Here is a 19324-nt window from a genome sequence, read left to right as displayed (position 1 = left end):
TTCAATTCTGTTTGTATTATGTTCCTTTCACAGACTGCTGGAATTCGGGAAATAAATAAGTAACAAATGAAAGTTCACTTCAATGCTAAAATGAAGGAAAGCCGAGAAAACGAAGCCGATTCGTTCGACAAGACCCATTAATAAAGATCCCACCAAAAACATTAAATGTAAAAAAAAGCCAATCCTCTACGCAATTCCTCCACCGTAAAAAGTTTTGAGATCGCATAGAAGCCAAGTCCTGTTCTACTTTATTTGTAATAATAAATCAATATTTTGTGACTATATCAATAGTTTCGTTCACTTTACAATAATATTGACTTGGCCATGAGCACAATAAACTACAAATATAATACAGCATATCTTGGAGAGGTGAAAGTCAAACATGAAGTTTAATATCACAGAATTAAATACTTTTAGTTTATTCAATTGTTACTAAATTACCGACAGTCAGTATCATCCAACATCAATGAACTGCACATGTACTATGGCGCATGTTTAGTGCATGGTGATCTCAAATTCCAACAAGTCCATAATCAGTCCAATCGTAAAATCATGTCCATATAGAATTTATCAATTCAATGGTATTTACACATTCTTACAAGGAGCGACTTTTAACTTATGCTCATGGCCAAGACAGTATTATTGTAATGTGAACAAAACTATTGATATAGTCACAAAATATTGATTTATTATTACAAATAAAGTTGAACAGGACTTGGCTTCTATGCGATCTCAAAACTTTTTACGGTGGAGGAATTGCGTAGAGGATTGGCTTTTTTTTACATTTAATGTTTTTGGTGGGATCTAATTTATTTTTTGTAGGTCTCTTTCTTCTCTAAGTATAGGTATAACAAATTAAATTAACTGACATGCAACTAACTCAATATATAACAAACTAAATATGTACACCTAAAGTAGCACGTAAACAATATTTTTTTTTACCTAAAAAAATTCGAAATTGTCGAATTTTTTAATCGAATATCTTTTAGAATAAAAGAGATTTATTTCAGAGGTAGATGACGCTATCACATGAAATTATTTGATTTTTTAAGTACTACTTATACTAAGCTATGTAACGAAACCATAGCGCGATTTAGACCAGGACAACGCCATCTATCGAGCGAGCATGCAGTGTTTATCGCACTGCATTAATATGAAAGATTTTATCATTATTCATTTCATTTAAACCTAGCTTTTTTATTCATATGTTGTATATTTAATACATAATAACAATATACCACTACGTAACAATAAAACAAATAGTAACATTTTGTACATAAATAAATAACAAAGTTATCAATGCAGTCAAAATTCATACACAATGTTCTTGAAAAACCGCAAATATAAATTTGTTTCCTATTTTTTTATTAAGTTTTAAGGTTTTTATAATTTTTCCTTTATATGTAGCTAATAACCTATCTTGGTGCCAAATTTGAAGGTTCTAAGTTTGCTAGAAGTACCTTAGACTTTTGATGATCGGTCAGTGAGTCAGTGACAAAATGGTGTAACTTTGATCGCTCATAACTCGTAAACTATTTATTCAAATGTCTTGTAATCTTGAGACTGAGCTTGTTCTAATACTTACTCTTGGTCATCGAAAACCTAAACTCCTAGCTTTGTTCACATGGAAGATACAGGGGGCTGAAATAGCCGCGAAACGCTTCGAGAAAAGATGGTACGGCCGTGCCCGCTTTGCTCGAGTCTTGGCTGGGGCACTGCCGTGCCCTCAGATAATGATTCCTAAGACCTGTCTATTAATAGCAGCTAATCCCTGATCGTATTTTGTTAGTCTGACTGTAATGTTATCAGTAACTCCCGCTTAGCATTCAGTATAAGCTAATGAAGTTGGGAAAGCAACTTAATATATTTATTATTATAGGTCTGCATAAAATTCCAGCTCTTTAAGTTTAATTTGTTCCTTTATTCATTCCTGTAAAATACACAGTATAAATAAGTAGGTATGTTTTCATTTACGTCAGCTCTATAGTAACCATATCACGCCGCGAACTCACTCAGAATGTAATTAAAGAGACTAGGGTTGAGCCTTCGAAACTATTACTTACAAAATGTTATAGAGAACAGTTAATTCCGGTGCCTATCGGCCGTTTTATGTGACACTCAACGCAGAACGGTTTAAGTGCCCTTTGAGGAGATCTTCGCGTTTTATTGCTAAGAAAGTAGTTAATAAAATGTGCGAAAATATCTCTGCAGAACGTTACTATTCACAGTTTATTTGAGTAAGTTATAGTTCTTGGCCGTATTACGCTAGTGGCTAGCTTAGTCATTACTTTCCTATAACGCTGGTAATTGTATTTCACTGAAATTAAGTAAATGAATGAATGCTACGGTAATGATAACTTTTGTACATATTTTTTTACGGTAAATCGTAGTTTTATGTTACCGCTTCAGATTAGCTCTTATAATAGGCTCAGAGAATGCCGTAATTAAATATTTTCGTTTGTGTTATATCAGATTTTAAGTAATTTAATTAATGTAAATAATTGTTGTATCGTTTAAAGTTACAACGTTTTTTGTGATAATAAATTAGCTTTAATAAAATGTTTCTCGTTTAGTCTTTTTCCGCCGCCACGCTTGTCTGGCTCTTGTGGTTTTTACAAAAAAGAATAATGTTCTGGCGTTCAGCATAATACCGACGACGTTAATATGTAAATAATATAAATAACTTCTAGCCACATTTTCAGCAAGCGACGCGGACGTAGGTATTAAAAAGAATAAAATTAATCTTTTGATATTTACTACATGGTAACCAAAGCTTACTCCGCTGTTTCTTTAGGCTAAAACGAATTACCTAACTTAAAAGTTAACTGATTAAATCTTGTCTTAATTATATTTTAAAGAAACTTTTTAAAGCATGTATCTATAAACACATTTACTTGTAAAACAAAATCACTGACAAGTCGAACATGTTAACAAAACAGACATAGTAACAAAACTCAATAAAATACATATGGCCGTATAAATTAGCGCCGTGTACGATGGAACGAACGCACCCAAATTTGAATTTGGAATCATATACCACAGAGCGTTAACTAATCGTGCGCGCCAGAAGTTTTAACACAATTTCTTGTGTCGGTAATAGTCCGTACATTCTTGATTCCACGAACTTGCGATCCGTCATCAGGTCGGAGAGCCTCGTTAAAATTCAGTAAAGCTAAGAACACATTACAAACGAGTAGGCTCACTCCGTCTTAACAATTATCCTTCAGTTTATACACGCTTTGCAACCGAAATTAGGGACGCGTTCCGAAATTCTGATATGTAGGAAAAGCTATTATATTTGTTTTACAAAATTGGGCTGTGTAATTAGAATAAAGTCTCCGTCGTTTATCTAGTGTCTTGGTTGATTTAAGTTTGTGTTTTGTTTGAGCTTGATCCCGTAACTTCAGTGCGCAGCGGGATAGAGGCACCCACGTAAAAAGGTTTTAATTTATTTAGTTTAAAGCGGTGGCGTGCGTACACAATTTTAACATAAATGAATATAACATTATGTATAATGTACGAGTGGTAATGTATGTTTTTGTTTGCCTATGTTTATTTTCACGTAACAATTCAATGTTTTGTTTAACCTGAAATACAAAAGTTTTGTTTTGCATATAATAGCACAATCTTATAATTTTGTTTAGTTTTGAATTTAGTGGAAAAAAATATAACATTCTCTTTAGATATGAGCCCTAATGGACTCCATAAGGTACTGGTTAAAGGTACGATGTTACCTCATAGACCATACATAGTAAACAAACATCGTAGTGAAAGGGAGTTTAAGAGCAAAGTTTACATGGTAACAGTAGAATATATTAACATTAAAGTGTGGAAAGATATTCGCACTCACCACGTTATTATTGTACGTGGTTCGAGTGATATCCTCACTTGGCGACTTGCAGTTTTCATAACACTCGAGGGAATATGGATATCTCAGACGTCGGCGAGCGGTCTCCCACAAGTGGAATTAGAAATGACGTGAAATCCTTTTGCAATGTTTTCTAGAAAGTCCTTATTCTGGGCTACGTGAATAGAGTCGTGCTTGATATCGATAGAACATAATATTATGAGTTACAACCGACTCGTATTTGTGAAGCAAGGATGTGAAGCAAGGATATGATGTGCGGTTTCAGTTAGTTTGCGGTTTTTCTTGTAACAGGGTTGCGTGTTGTGTTCAAATATTTAATCCTAATTAGAAAATGGATGAGGAAACTTATTGACATCTACGTGAAATGTTTAGATAGTAGAGATTTCCTATGATTCACTGTACATTTAGGCGATCTTCACACTGCCCCGCATCACGCTGCATGTTGCGTGTCGACGTACCTACGCCCGTTCCTGCGGGAGTGCAGATCTGCATCATCGTGCGGGTTTTTTGCGCACTCACGCGCGTAGGTGCGTTTTGTAGATTCACGCATGGCGGCTCTCATCGAGTTCCATTTTCAAACACACACATCACGCCCGTTCAAAATCAAGCGCGACACTGCGGGATTCGGTGTGCCATACCTTGCATCTCGCCCCGCACCTACGCGCGGGGGTGCATGTTTCTCCGCGTGTATGCGCGTGATCCGCGTGAACGCGCGTGGATGCATTTTCAGTGTGTTGGACTGTGCGTGTTTTCCATACAAATGGACATACTTTCAAACAACGGAAGAACACGCATCCACGCACTACGCTGCATCATGCGGGGCAGTGTGAGAATCACCTTATTGTTACAGCCACGTCGACTAGGTACTTTATTGTAAAAATTAGTTTCTTCTCTTATGAAAATGAAGTGAAACAACTATGGCAGTATTTCTGCTGTAATTAAATATATAGGTTTTCCTATTGCAATTCAAGCAACCAAACCAGGCTTATAAATGCTATGATTGTAAAAACTAAAATTTAATTTTGAACATAGCACGCAAAGACCTTCGAAAGATTTCAAATCTTCCATATTAAAGAATTGGTTGTACGAACTACGAACATCGCAAAATCTTTTCGTTTCAAAAATAGTTTTTCAACATTTTATATATAACGGCTTGGATTATGAAATCGCCCATTTATTTTACGGCAAGATTTTCCTAAGGTGGGACGCGTGACTACCTTCAATATTGCTTCGTCCCCGCGGCTCCCAATAACACATTTTTAAGGATTTGTGTCAGGATCTTTTTATATGAATGGGGAAAATATTTCCAAAGCTCAACGTTCGAATTAAGCTTTACTTAATCTGTATTTCACCTTTAACATTAAATATGTATTGAGTGAATGTTAGAGCGATTATCGTCAGCCTTGAGAGGATTACAACGTTTGTTCACTACGACCTATTAAATGGCTGTAAAATATATTATATTGTGCGATAATTTCACCTAGATACAATATTTATTCAGTTCTCGGTTCTCAAATTAAATTGCATTATGTATGTAATTTACGTGGAGAACTTAATTCCATTTTCCATCCATAGTACAGTGTGTATTGTTGAATGCTTATTGTCTATTCCAGGTTTATTCCCATACTTTGTCGTAAATTACCTACTACACGGGTGCAGTAAAAATCACTTAGTCGATTCACCTGATAATTTGTAGCGAGCATGTTTAAATTAAGACTATGTGAATTCAATGCTTTTAAACGAAGCAGTTGATTGTTAAATGGGTTCAATGTGTATCCAATGAATAACCACTAAATCTAAGGGCATTCCTAAGTGAAAATTTGCCGTCAGCTCCAAGGAAACGAGCCGGCGAATTGGCTACCAGCCTATAAAACGTAATGTCACATTCATTTGCAATTCAAGAGTCCTCAGTCTGTATTATGCCTAATAAAATTTACATATTTAAATTAAACTGAGAAATAACAAGATACTGAAACCATCATGGCGCTTAGATTGCATGGATGTTTGTATTTTTAAGTACACATACATACTTTCATATCTTCCTAGTTTCCATGACATTTTTAATTTGAGTCACGATGAACCAGCGGAGTGTCATGGCCCCGGCTGTGTGAACTCACGCCCTGAATAAATTAGTTTGCGCGTTGGATGAGAACTAACTCAAACAGCTGACTGATAATAGTAATATTATTGTAACGTCTCGCTTGTGTCAACTTGTCGACGTTGCACCTTCATAAAATCAACATTTTACACTTGGTGCAGACAGAGGTCATTCCACTCGAGTGGTTGCACAGCAAACAGTGATAATTAATCCAGTATTAGTCACCACGAATGCCAGGCATTCGATACGTCTCTGATACGTCGGTGGTCACGCCTCAATTGACAGATGAAGCTGTCTAATGACGTTATCTTGGCGTGCATATGTTGTGAACTGACTAGTTCATTCAGTTGTAAATGTGTGGAATTCAACGCGGTGTTACTTGGCCGGTTATAAATCACGTTGGAGCCTACGCGGTGTCAAGCGCGCAATATTCATGATTGTGTCCGACCCTCTGCAATTAGGCTATCTGCGCGATGGCATCGAAATGTGATATGTGTTGCTTTAAAAATGATTCACGTTTCCGATATAAAGCAGCGTCCAAACAGATAAGTGGGCATCATAACAGATACGGCGTTACGTCATTGTGGGCAGACGACCTTTGGCATCAATCAGTCGGTGCAATATGATAGCTTTAAGCTTTGATATCGTACAGATGTTTGTCACATGTTGCATTTAGAGTAGTGTTTTGTAATCAATATCGTCTATTGATATTAAACAAAAGCGATGCATATCAACTCTGCATATGTGTTGCCATTTAGGTAATAGTTAGTACAGTATTGTTGACGAGCCGTAATTGTACAAAAAAATTGACGAAAATTTTCTACCAACTCGTTATCTACAGTAACGCGATAAAAAGTCGAAACCAGTGTAAGCTTTTGGATTCGGTATTCATCCTATCTAACTGATATACAACGGCCATTATCCATTTTTTCAGATAAACGATATGTTGGAATATATTGCCCAATCTTCCGTTACCCATCGCTGCTTTCGAGAAAAACTCCATTCATGTTTCATAAATAGGCCAACATTGAAAGTTATCGAAGAAAATATCATCTAACGCCCCAACGGTCTGATAAAATATTTTAAAACATATTAAATTGAAAAATATGGTGACATTTTATTGCTTATAATTTGAACGTAAAGAAAAGAATGTTCAGAATAAAGTTTCAACATTATACAAAATTGTTGAAACATGTTTATAAAAGTTCTAAAATTATTGTGAAATAAGTGTTACAACGAATTTACATGCAATAAAATTCTCTTCCGAACTAAATGGTATCGGGCGTACGATTGTTAAGGAAATGTAGGAAGTAGGTAAATAAAATGGTCATGAAAGCAAGCTAGTAAAGACAGGTAATAATTTTACAGAAGTTTACGATCCAATTACGAAATAGTGTGATGAGGCTCGAGTTTATTGCAATGCTATCGACGGCGCGACCACTGTCCGCGGAGACCCCCGTGAGTACTTAGCTGATACCGTTAATTTTAAGTGCACGCGACACTAGGTGAAAGTCCATAGTCGTAATAACTCACAGCGATAACGTTGTAAAGATAACACCACCACACTATTTACACAATGTGATTATACATTTTAATGACGAGGAAACTTTAACAATAAGGACAAAATATTGTACGCCCGCTAAATTATATCAGATTAAGTCCGGTGTTGAAAAACTTTCGTAAAACTCGTTTCAAGAAAAAATCTGATAAACGAGAATTAATAACCAACACGGTAGTGGGTTAATTTCATTTTTATAGACTAATTAAAAGTTAAGATTTTATTAATTAGTCGATTTTTAAGTCAGTTAACAACCGAGGGTTTTTTATTTTATTGGTGGTCCAACCAAGATGAGTCAATTTGGACACTTTAAAGTTTTATACGAGCTATAAAGTTTGAACAAAGCAAACAATATAAATAAACATGAGCGTTCTAAATTCGAAACGTAATTAGTGTAATGGAGCCGGTGAATCCGGGTTGTATTTTAGAAGCAGTAAACCCTGAGGGTTGTCGCCATCGGGCCGCAGCCGGGAGTGGTCGGTGCTCGGTGACATTCGCTTTTACACTGCAAGTCACGTGGACTAATGAATCCACTCACCTTCACGTCCGAACCCACCTTTGTACATAATTTAATCAATCTGTTTATTTTGACACTTTACAAATTAAGCGGCGATGCTTCACAGGCTGATTAAACATCACGAGGATGACAGGCTTTTAAGTATTTTAAGCTTGCATGAAATGAAGTTATAAATGAACTCGCATTCACTTAGAACAAAAGTAGTAAATCCAGTGACGTGGCAGTTTGAGTTTTTGTCGATAATATTTTGAGGGTCTGATTCAGATCCGCATAGAAGTTGTTCGTCATTCATGGATCAACGAAAGGGTCGTCGTAACCTATTTTCGCGCAGTTTGGACATAAAAAATGTTATCAGTCGAGCAAGGGAGGCATGCAAGTCATGAAAACAATCAAATAAATCCTCCAACGGGGTAAATGTTTATGTGTGGGGAATTTATTACGGGATTGTGGGTTCGTAATAAAACTGTGATAACGATTGCCATAAATAAATCGCTGTTTAGAAATATTTAATGTAATTAAAATATAATGTTCCTGGTAACATTACAATAAAATGAATGAGGGTTTATTAATTATATTCGAACGACGAACATCTATTGCGCTGAATTGAAAATCCGAGTAGGTTCTTGTGAATTAATAGGTAGTGCAGATAGTTTTATTGCTCAAATAAAATAGACATGAAAGTTTGGATGGATGTGCGGATACTAACAGTATTAGGTAGGTATAGCGTGCACGTACCTATACATCAGGATAAAATATCTAGTCTTTATTTTCCTGGTGAAAAAAGCTCGATAGCAGGAAGATATCCATAAATGTGTTTACAGTAAAGTAATGAACTAAAAGATTAAAGAAGCGCAGAGTGTATAACCCGCATCACACGCGAGACAAAGTTTAACAAACGTAAGCGTTACATCATTAGCGTATCGCAGGCAAGTCACAGTGCAAGTCACAAAACTAATGAATGCTCAGTTTTTACTAACGGCCACACGTGAATTTGCAATCTCCCCCTTGCATATGAAGTTTAAAGTAATGGCTTCGTGGAAAATTTTACGGGTATACTAGGTACCTAGGACTATACATTTCATGTAATGACTGTAAGACCAGGCAGGCACGTACACAGAGTACAGTTGAAGCCATTAAGAACGACACGTTTACTTTCGTGGAAGCGCAAGCCGTGGGGAATATTTGGATTAAGTATTCGTTATAATGATTTCAAGCATTCCCGTGAATTTGAATGAGTTATTTCGAATTTAAGATATTTCAGTTTGCTTTGCGGTTTGCTTGAAAGTTTCATTTAAGTTCGTTGAAACACATTTGTTGTTTGTAAACATAAATACGTTGTGGCGAAATGTTAATAAATATTGCTTCTTTCTCTTCTGTTACCCAGCAGCATTACTTACATTTTTACCCATATATTTTTATCGGAGTTATGCGGGTTTTCGGGAAATATTTTGCACATTTTACTTGGTCCATCGGAAATCCTTCACAAAACCAGGGAAGCCTGTCCGAAACAATTCATATGAAATACGGAACATCCCAATTGTATACAACGGAATTCCAATAATATACCGTGGAGGGATCCTATTTTAAGAGCTCCATTCCCATTGACCTTTCATTCTTGCGACTATGTCAATCGGCAGAGTTATGGAGCGGTGACTGTACTTACATCTATATTTGTGGCTTAGACAGAAGTCAGACAAAAGCGATTCATCTGACAACGCCTGCAGATTTCCAAAAATACATGAATCGTATGAATTTCCTTTCCATTACTTTTATTTTTATTATTTTTTTTCGTTTAGACTATTTTTATTCATTCTTTGCGTTTAGTTACGCATTCCGTTAGCTATAATTTGTTAATTAGTGAATAGCGTGCTAGTGAACATTAAAAATAAATGAAAACAGACAGGCTCGTTCTAGTATAACGTTTTAATTTTTTCCCTAAAGTATTGTAGCTTAAATAACGGATACAATAATAGTGTTGAGAATTTTAGGAATGTCGCTTATTAACTTTAGGACAGATATCGGCCGAAAGCTCATTTATTTCTTGTGCTCACATACCTAATTACGAAGCGTTTATTCAATTAATGCTTTAGTTTCGGTAAGTGCCAATGGCTTTAGGGAGTCGCCGACGCATCAATCATTTTCTCATCCACTTTATGTCAACTTCAAATTTTGATACTAGGATGATGGATGGCCGTTTCCACAATGTCACCGAACCGCCGTGGTACCCTCGGATTATGAAGTATCAACCTCTCACGTGTGGGGAACAGCTACTCCAGACTAAATGAAATTTCGACAGTCGCTGCAGAGACCATTAACATATAAATCAACGTTCATAACTCGTAGACTTTGGTTTACGACTCAAAAAATAAAAATGAACCGAGTGGTCCCCGTCAGCGCTCCCGGCGGTTAAGGCGACGACACAAAACGAACAAATAAGATTTCTTCCACCACGACTGGAAATACTTAAGACAGAATTGTTTGAGAATTGCGCATTGTTGTCGTTTGTATAAATAAATCGGGTAAAGTTTAAGGTTACGTTAGTGAGCGTTGTTTTGGTTTTGGTCGTAACCAAAACGATTGTGAATAGGTTGTACATCAGTGGGGTGGAACGGTTTCAGAGCCAGCGGGTTCGGTAATCAGACAAAACGGTCATTTACTGGTGAAATAGTGGCCGTGTCGCTGTGCTCGCGGCGCGGTTGTGGCGCGGGCGTTCGTTGTCGGGCGCGCGCACGATCGCACGCGTCGCTCACCGGAAAAATGAACCTCTCATGAAATTTAATGTGGAAATGTCTTGAAACGACGCCAAACCCGCGCTTGAATTATTTATGATCCGCTATTTTAATGGCGTCCCCGTTCGTTCATTACTGTAAGAGTGTTTCTTAATTTTGAATGCGAAATAGGTGTTGCAATTCCTTATTATGTTCGACGTTATGAGCGAAATAAAACGTTGCCAATTATTTATTGCTTACGTCTACTTCTTTATTATGGAAATGCATTCATTGTGGAGTACACAGGAAGTGTTGTGTCTGTTTGTAGCGAGAATGTAATATGTAAATATATACTTAAAGGTACATTTATTTATGGTGATATTGTTTTGTTTTTGTCACGAAATTCCCAGGGGGAACTTAAATGGCGGCGTGGCTTCGGCTAAAGCTAACTTGCAGGTTTGTGATGCAGTAAGGATTCCGTGGATTTGCTCGACAGTCAGAAAAAGTTGTTCAAGTCACATAGTGCTTTATAAAGCCAACAAAATATAAAGAGCTTCAAATTTTCCTGTACCGTCGAGAAAACATACTCGCATTAAAGTTTGTGAGTCAAATAAAATCTCTTTTCTCAGACTAAAATACGAGTACAAAATGGATATTCCATATAATTTGATCACATCATTGTTCGGATTGAGAATTGTGTTTGTTAACTGTAATAATGCAATGAAATGCTATGTAGATTTCTGAATGATTTGTTATTGGAAATAGAGTAATAGAACAAGAACATAATAACTGATTGAAACCAAAAGAATGAGAACTTTTTTTGACCTATGACCCTGACTAAACATTTTACCTCATTTATCTGAATCGTTCGAAGCCTCATAAAATTATATAAGTGACTGAATTTGTTCGAAGTATTTTCTTTCAATGAATATCTGCTACGCTTTGATGATTATGGTTAAGGCAATAACTTAGCTGGATATGGTAATTTATCATCATCAAACCGCCACATAATTGATTACTGCTGAACATGAACCGTTCCTTTAAGCTACTACCATCAGCGATTCCAAGTAATATTGCTATAATCAACATGCCTCATAGCCGCGCAGTGTTAGTAAGTACACAAGTGCCGCTGGCCGTGAATAATCTAGTAATTTCAGGACACCCACAGGGTACTTAGAGGTGGTCTATTCTTAGAAACAACACGGCAAAGTTTCCTTTTAAAAGTACAGACCTTTCAGAAACTCAGTAGTTGCTACATATAATGGTGGTTGAAAGTCCGTCGCGACGTGAAGACGACAATGTAGACACCTCAGCACTTTATAACGACGGCGCGCGCTCGCCAGTGTGGGCAGTAGTCCTGTATTCGCAAGGAGACGCCTATTGTCGCGCGATCGATAGCAGTAAATCAGGGCCCACGCAACAGGCTGCCTCGGAATACGACCATCAGCGAAATATACCACAAATCGTAAACACATCAATAGCATAACTTATACACCACATTGTGAGGGCGTCAATAAAATAAAATAAACCTATATCTGCTACAATTCGCGTGCAATACGCTCGCGGAACAACTTCTAGCGAAATTCTGCGTGAAACAAGTCAATTGTTTTTGTGGTAACGCTTTTTCAAAGTTTTATTATTGTTGTTCCTAGTTTGTTGTTGTTTAAATTCGATTAACCTGGGTAACTTTCGTGTAAAATTTGCATATTAATGAAACGGCAGAAGTTTGGCAAACAAGACTTAATGCTATATGTCGAACAACCAAGAGTACCGGCGAAATGAATACAAAGACGAGGAAAATCAATAGGAAGGTACGCTCAATAATACCAAACTAAATACTTGATAAAATTCAAGTCGATGGAAACGTGAGGCTAACAGTCGGCGGCACGAAAATGTTATGTAAACAGCGGAGTATCTCTCCACTGTGGCCCGGGGTCGTCCTACTGAATAAATAACACCAAAGCAAAAGCAAACTCAAACAAAAGTAAATTTATTCACCAAATACGACGATTAATACACGATCTCACGACAGATTTATACTCGTGGCCAGAAGAATAAGTGTAGGACCATTACGTATAGCAGTAGTGGATATTTGTAGCGACGACCGGCGGGATTGTTTGGACAGGCGCTTGTTATATTCTTGGTAATGATAAATCAATGAACTGTCACGAGGATGATCTCTTTGGGTTCTGGTAATATTTCTCACATGATAAAGATGAAAAAACAAAATCTTCAGATAAAAATAGTAAAAAAGCAGGTTCTTTCTTCTTCTTCTTCGAATTATTAAGAGAGCATTTTACTACTGTGTAGTTTTTAATTTGTGGCTACGTGGTTCATTAAAATTAATTAATCGGCGCAAGTTAACATCAGCATGATATTTACTCGGCCCAGTTTTACTCTACTTATAATAATACCATATTAAAGAAACTACAATCGATTACACGGTTTAATTGGTACAAAGATCAAAAATATTAGCGAGCCACTACCGACGGATCGTGTCGTTAAATTCTCTCGTACCCCTTTTAGATCAAAGAAGTGACAGTTCTGTTCATTAAGCCAGTTCCCAATTTGTGTAAGCATTGAATACAAAATTCTGTCAATAAGTATCTTAATAAAAAGTAAATAAATAGAAGCAGTGTTGCTGTCATAAAGGGAAAATCAGCTTTGGAACGGAAATTGAAGTTCCGTGGCCGGGGGCGCGCAAGCGCACGGCGGAAGCTACGCCATTAAGTCCACTTCCAACGCTTTATACAGTTACAGTAATTATTCTTATTTCATTTATTACGTCAATGATATATTCAATTATTTTCTTACTAACTGGATAAGTAATTGAAGAAGTTTAGAAGTAGAAGCATCAGTCGGATATTTTTATATGTTTTTCTCGAACTTATCCATATTATGTAATAGGAATTAGTATGGATATGAAATACATATGTTAATAACATAAATTATAATAAACAATTTTACGTTAACAAAGCTTTAGCGACATCGACCAAACACACAGTGGGGACTATTCACAGATTTGACGGACAATCTACAACAATAAAGATTAATATCCATTACGAAAGACGTCTACAAACTGTATGTAGTGTTATAGAAAACAGAATAACAGACAAATATTCTCACAGTAACGGTTCATGAGATTCTTTGTTTTGCCCGGGACTAAGACAAACAAATTTTAAGGTTACGCGTCCCCGAATACAACATGTGGTGTTATTTCTATTTAAATTTTGTTGAATAACAAAACACAAAATAAACTTTCAGTGAAAATAACAAACACGTGTGCCTACCGAGCTGTTTCACAAATGACTGAGCTTTGTAAAAACGGAAACTAAATAATTGTTCGCATTGAAAGACTTATTTGTTGAAGCATTCCTTTCCTTGTCAGATGTGACAAGGACATTGCCTCGAATAGCTTGCTCTTACTATCATCTATCTCAAGGTTGTAATACAAATATGTATAACAAATATTAATGACAGCACCGCTAATGATAATAAGACCGTCAAATAAGTAGAAGCTTAAAAAGTAAAAAAAAAAATAAACAATCTTGTAGATTCATGATAAATAATGAATAAAAATTCTGCGACAAGAATTTAAACAGTAGTACCTGGTGTCTTGGATCAATATGCAATATGGAATTTAAGTTTTTTTTTCGGAGAAATAACTATTTACTTGTTTTCTTTTGTTCCACAAGATACTGCGGTAAACCAAATATACAAAAAAAAAAATACAAAAGACATATTATACAAGCTACTGAGCACCAAAACCTTGCAACATGAAACCAAAAACCCCGTTTTGAGATAACAATTTTACAATCCTGATTGATCTTAGATAACATGACTTACAAGAATTATTTTTCAGTTTTCTTGTAATATTATTATGTAAGTTACTATTAATAATGTGTAGTATTTAGTTGAGTGGTTTAACTTGACAATAGATCAGTGCGGATCGTGGATTCCGGGCTGTCAGTTGTCCGGATTACGAGAGCGCCACAACTGTCATGTCTGCGCTGGTTGTGACGTCACAATGAGGTAGCTGCATTACTATTGCGTTGCATTAGTATCTAATATTAATTTAGCTCTAAACATTTGCCGTCTTACCACAAAAACTTTTAAACGTCAGTTTAAGGCTTGTCTAAAAAAATGTCAGATTATGACGTTGACATATGGTTCATTTTGCAGCCACAATTTTTTTAGACAAGTGTAAATCAGACGTTTAAGTTTTTGTAGTAAGGCCATAAGGCTTTATAATGTACAGGTATTTCGGTAACTAATTGTTAAGCCCTTAATAAAATTACCAAAAGAAAATTACTTTCCGGTCTCTGCTCTTTTTTGTTAACTGAAAAATTGCTATGACTTCAATTGAAACTGAAAACCATATAATATTTAAGCTAGAATAAGGTCGTTGCCTGGCTTGTGATTCAAGCCACGGGAAACAGCCAAATATATGCTAAAGGGCAAAAAGAGGGTGGTGGTAATGACAATAAAGTGGGCAAAAAACCAGCACATTTTTGAACAAAACATTATAATTCTTTGAAATTGTACATTTTTATAAAAATAAACGACTTCATTATTCAGATTGTTTAACCTTTGGACCGTTATAACACTGTAAAGCTTTTAGTAATACCCACGCAAAAATTAAGTTGTGATAGGTCGGAGGTGAGGTCAACCTTATGATAAAAGTAGTTTCTATTTCTCACAGTTTTCACGGATGTTTGACAAAGTTTCTAAAGCTGCACTTACCTACTAAAGTTGGATTGAAAGAATTTAATAAAGTGACATCAGGAATGCGCTCAGAGCAGTATAAATCGCAATTGATTCGCCAAATGGCGTCCTCAGCTTAGCCAGGGAAGGCCGAAGTGACTTAGGCACAAAGAAGGAGAATTAAGGCGTAATCTCGACGGGCGATGCTGGGACACGCGCGTCTCCGGCGAGGCCACATTAAACCCACATTAGGTCTCCATCGATTACAACTTGACATTTTGTTACGTGCAGGTTATTTTACGTGATGTCGCGAAATGCCTTTTCCGTGTACTGAGATTTTTTTGTTCATATTCTCAGGGGTTTTGTTGAATCTTGATTTGAATAGGTGAAAAGAAAATTATTCGAGATTATAAAACACTAACAATTACTCAAGTGTTCAAGTCTAACTATAGTGGTTAAATAAGCACTCGAATAGAACTGCTAGAATTGAAACCTGCACCGTAACTAAACAAAACAATGGTAACTTGAGTGATCAAATTTCGATCTAGAGAACTGAGTCACGCACTCAGTTATCACGCAGTAATCACGCAGTCAGTTATTTGGTTCTCAAGTAGACAGGTAATTCAATTCGAAGAGTAACTTAGTTTCTTGTTATGCCAAAGTCAAATATTGAAATTGTAACTCCGATAATAGTCCCACTTTATCTGTAACATTTCGATTCTTTATTGATAAAAGGTATCAAAGAATAATAAAGAAATTTTAAGAAAATGTTGTTACAGCCAGAAAATTTCAAGCGAAAACTTCTCAAATACATTTTTGATTTTATACTCGGGAGGCTTTCGAAAGTCATTTGCATACTCATCTTATTTAAACCATATAAGTACTATCGATATTAAGCTAACAATTCTTGGAAATGTTCAATTACCATCTTTATATGAAGAGATGCTAGAAGAACACAAACAGGCGATTAATATTAATCCACTTGTAATATTATAACAGCGTGCTTGTTTGTCTACATACAGACACGGAATCAATTAACGGGACTTGCCAGTCGCAGATATATTATCCACTGGACTAGTAATAGAATATATTTTATCCTGTCCATAAATTACCTACTGAACAATAAATAATCTGGAAAGCAGAGCGTCTGATATCACAGAGATGGTAATAATTCAGTGAGGCGTATAACTGTGAGTGTATAAAGCAGTGAATTGGCGCGTACAATATACATCACAGGGTCTAAACAGATTCGGGACACTTGACGGGCTTCGGCAACATTCTCAGCACAAAGCAATGAAAGCGGCTTAGTTGAGAGAAAGGGGATTAGAGCATAATCTGCACTGGAGCGGTTGACATACGGCCGGGCCCCGGGGCGGCCAGTGTGTCCACGGCAAATACGTGAGCCGCAACAACCGCACAATAACTGTTATCGAAGCACACACTTGCGACTATCTACTCCATGGAGTTTTGTGTCCCTTGTTTAGAATTTTAGAGGGATTTGTTTTTTCGTCTAATATTTTCGCATCTTAAAATCAATAAAAATTTATATAAGGTTGTGTCTGGGATTGTGTGGAATACGTGTTTAAATACAATATTTCAAGTGAGCGCTGAAATCAGTTGAAATCAATAAGTAGCTAATTAACATTCTCTAGTATTATAAAGCTGAGGAGATTGTTTGTTTGCGCGTTAAGTGCTAATCTCAGAAAAAACTGATTCGATCTAATTTGTAATGGGTAGTCTATGGGGAATATTATGCAATTTATCCGTATGCGTGTAATAGTTCGATCAGAATTTAGTTTAAAACAAATGCTTTGTGGCTATTATTGGTATTTGCAACTTTATTGTTATTGGCAATAGTCGGTTGATTGGGTATTTCATTAAGCGTAATTAAAATTAGTACCTATGTATTTTAATTAATCGAATTGTGTTTGTGGTTTTGACGTGTGGTTTGTAGTTTATGAGTAAGCTGTAATTTGTACCTAAATGTAACTAGAAATTATTACACCTATAAATATTTTTGAGTTGAAAATAAACATCTAGCTACCTACTCAGGGTTTATAAAATCACCAACTTGCATATCTCAAGAATAATTTATGTTTTAACTTTAAAATTCAAAGGATTATTTATGAAAAGCATTTAAATATAAAGTGCAGTCGTTACACGTAATTTCCATACTACATTCGGAGCTATCGAGAAACAGTGCGTATCTCGTGCGGATCGGTCGAACCTCATAAATTTCACGAATCGATAGCACTACTCTAGAATGAAGTGATTTAATAAAGACAACACTAACATAATTCAACAAGTTCTCGAATAAATCAAAGTTCTATACTAACTCAACATCAATATCAAGTGGTTGTTCCCAACTTATTTTTATAATCTCCATTATATTTCGGTTTCATATAAAGTTATTTATGAACTGAAACTTTTATGTTTTCTAAATTCCCCTTCTTTCGGTTTTAATAAAATACCTGGATAACTTTGTCACGAATGACCCGTAAGGACCATTATAACTTTTATGGGTTTTAAAAAGTTGTTTGCGAGTGTTTTCGCAACATGTCAATGAGTGGAACCTATTTGGATTTAAACTTTTTGATACGGGAAGTTAATTTTGTTGAACGTTTAAATTGATTTCTCGTTTTTTTTTTGTAAACCTTTTTTGGAACAGGCATAATTTTAAAGTTAGTTTAGTTAGTCGTATTAATAGGCAGGTATAAAGTCCAGCCATATACGGCTTTTAAATTGAAGTTCATTAAGAATAGATATAAATAAAAACTAAAAGATAAAACTACCTTATGACATGGTTAATCTCCACTTTGTGTGTCCAATTCTGAAAAAGAAAAGAAACCAAAATTAGACATAATGGAAGTAAAGTACTCCGCAATAAAAGTAATACAATGTCATAATGTCAATATGACGAGGAAGGCATATGTCATCTGATTAGTGAGAGTCCGGTGAGCGCGTGAGAGCTTGACCGTAACGAGGACCGCCTGTTCAATTGACCGATAATAGTCCACACCCACATGCGGGATTATTGACTTACAATAAACGTCACATTATTCATAATAAACAAACATGTCATGCTTGACGTGACCAAGTCGTCATTATAACACTTTTATTGTCTCACACGTATATTACACCCACACACGGTGCAAATAAATCACCGTTTTCATACCTATTTAGTGTTTATTTATGTCTCGTGTATGATAACCCACTGTCACAACGTTGTATAATTACGTCTACGTGTTGAAGCATAAATAATAGTCCGACGCACATAATTTATCGATTATTCGGTAAATTATGAAGTGAATGTTTGTTTTATCCGATCATTTAGGTGTATTTAAATATTGTACGATTGATGAAACTAGCCGCCGAGAACATTAAACTTTAATTAAAAAATATTAAGCGACAAAAAATTATGAAAGTTTGAATAATTGCGTGTTTGAAATTAAAAACCTGGGAGTCATTATAAATATTGTTTTAATGTTATTAATTACATGGCGTAATTACATAAACACGGTATAATATTACTAAATATGTCAACAGAATTAATTACAAAGACATTATCTTTAATCTTTTTTTAATCTTGCCGTATTTTGTGTAGGTACCCGAGTTCCTATTTGGCGTCGGAAATTCAGTTAAGCGACCTAGTTCAGATAATCCTGAAGCCTTTGTAGATTACTGTTCCGTCCATTGTGAACTTAATCCATTTGTTTATAAGTACGGGAGACTTCAATCATCGCAGAATTCAAGATCGGAATCGGTTGTTCTATTACATTATTCATCCGTTGCCGTCCAGACGACAGCCCATTAGCATTTTAAATTAAGTAATGAATTTACTTGCCGTGGGACGCCGGCTTAGAATTGCGCT

General features: G+C 35.8%; 2 protein-coding genes across 6 annotated transcripts in view; one reads left to right on the top strand and one right to left on the bottom strand.

Annotated features, from left to right (window-relative positions):
- Positions 1-19324, top strand: part of LOC124637851 (serine--pyruvate aminotransferase, mitochondrial-like) — a 214403-nt gene that overhangs the window by 70369 nt on the left and 124710 nt on the right. The window lies entirely within an intron of this gene.
- LOC124637850 overlaps positions 1-19324 on the bottom strand; it is an 88864-nt gene that overhangs the window by 10894 nt on the left and 58646 nt on the right. For all 4 annotated transcript variants that reach the window (XR_006985294.1, XM_047174556.1, XM_047174557.1 and 1 more), the window contains exon 3: positions 18246-18283. The gene's annotated coding sequence lies outside the window, so the exon portion shown is untranslated. The remainder of the gene's footprint in view (positions 1-18245; positions 18284-19324) is intronic.

This window comes from Helicoverpa zea, chromosome 16 (genome assembly GCF_022581195.2).
Source record: "Helicoverpa zea isolate HzStark_Cry1AcR chromosome 16, ilHelZeax1.1, whole genome shotgun sequence".
Classification (NCBI taxonomy): domain Eukaryota; kingdom Metazoa; phylum Arthropoda; class Insecta; order Lepidoptera; family Noctuidae; genus Helicoverpa; species Helicoverpa zea.
This window is presented reverse-complemented; position numbering and strand designations above follow the sequence as displayed.